The following is a 1,755-nucleotide window of genomic DNA, read 5'->3' on the forward strand; positions in this document are numbered from 1 at the left end:
ATTATTTATTTATTTCAGAGGTTTGATAAATGATAGTAATTATTAATTACTTTTACACGGGAAAATGTTTACGCAATATTTCAATGGTGTAAAAAGAAAAAAAAAAAAAGTAAAAAAGTAAAATGTAATGATTTTTAATTGAAATTATTTATTATTATCATTATCATTATCATTATTATTATTATTATTATTATTATTATTTTGGTTTTAACTTATTTATGTCATTAAAAAAAAAAAAAGAAAAGGGAAAAAAATTCGCTTCGAGTGATAACCATTCATAAAAGAAATAATTATTTACGATGGAAAAATACTCGCGAACGGTTCGTTTGTCAAAAATTCAATGTGTTGTAATATATATTTGTGTTTAAAAATAAAAAAAAAAAGAAAATGGCGTCTGTTGAATTTTCAATAGGTTGTAATTATCCATCTAAGCTTTAAATATTTTTTTTTTAATTTAAGCTCGAAGCGATCGAAATCGACGCGTTGTGTTTAAGGTGTATGTGTCTAATGAAAGTTTGCCTCTCTATGTGTGTGTGCGTGCGTGTGCGTGTGCGTGTGCGTACGGTATAAGGGTCACCCCTGACTCAATATTTACAATGTTAACCTTTATTATTCGAAAACCTGGGAAAACGTATGTACGAAAAATGAGAGAGAGAGAGAGCGAGAGAGAGAGAAACGAATTTCCCACCAAAAGTGTGAAAAAAAAGAAAACCTTTGTTATTAATGTAGTATACTTTCTGCTTTTACCGTACAAACAAACAAACAAACAAACAAACGAAAAAAAATTCTGGTTTGCGTTTCGCATAATTTTTTTAAATTTTGTTTGTGGTTTAATACAATCGTTTATTTCGGTTCGTGACACGAATTTTAATATATAAATTTTAACTTTTTAATAATAATCTAAAAACGGAATCGAAAAATTAAACGTTTTATTATTGATTAACGAACGATTCGATCTATCGATCGATTTATCGAACGATCGATCGTTTAGATTTATGCAAATAATCGAAATCGGATCAAATTTTTTTTTTTTTTGTTGTATTCGACGCGAACCATTATATCTCGTATAATGAAATCACTGTCAGGTTTAATAAATAATAATAATAATAATAATAAAATACATAAATTAAAAAAGGGGGAAAAAAAAAAATGAAATCTTGCTTTACGCTTGCTCTCACGCCATACCGAAGGATATGGAGATTTCTCAGATCCAGATTTAGATATATTTAATATATATATATATTGAAAATTAATATTAAAACCGCCTAAACCGCCTTAAATGAAAAAAACACGAATGCGAAAAGTTTTCTTTTTTTTTGTATTATAAAAAGAATTTGTTTGCTTTTAACAATAACACGAGTGTTATAATTCTTTTTACGTTACGTACTCCGATACGTTTGGTTCCACGCAGTCTGCAATTTTATTTAGGCTATTCTTTATTATTATTATTATTATTATTATTTTAATTTTTTTTTTTTTTTGTTCGTGTTGCCGTTCGTAACCTAACCTCCGGGCGTGCCAACTTTGGAATGAAAGAGAGAGAGAGAGAGAGAGAGAGAAAGAGAGAGAAAAGTAAATGTTTCGTTGCGAAACTCGTGAAAATTATTGTGCGAGGCAAAAAAAAAAAAAATATGGACGCAATTAAGAATAATTTTTTTTTTTTTTTTTTTTTCGAAGTAAAAAAATTTCGATTTGATATTTATATTCGATTAAAAAAAAAAAAAAATTTCATTCAAACAAGCCGAAAAAAAAAAA

The sequence above is a fragment of the Pediculus humanus genome, genomic scaffold (assembly GCF_000006295.1).
Source record: "Pediculus humanus corporis 1103172107708 genomic scaffold, whole genome shotgun sequence".
Lineage (NCBI taxonomy): Eukaryota > Metazoa > Arthropoda > Insecta > Psocodea > Pediculidae > Pediculus > Pediculus humanus.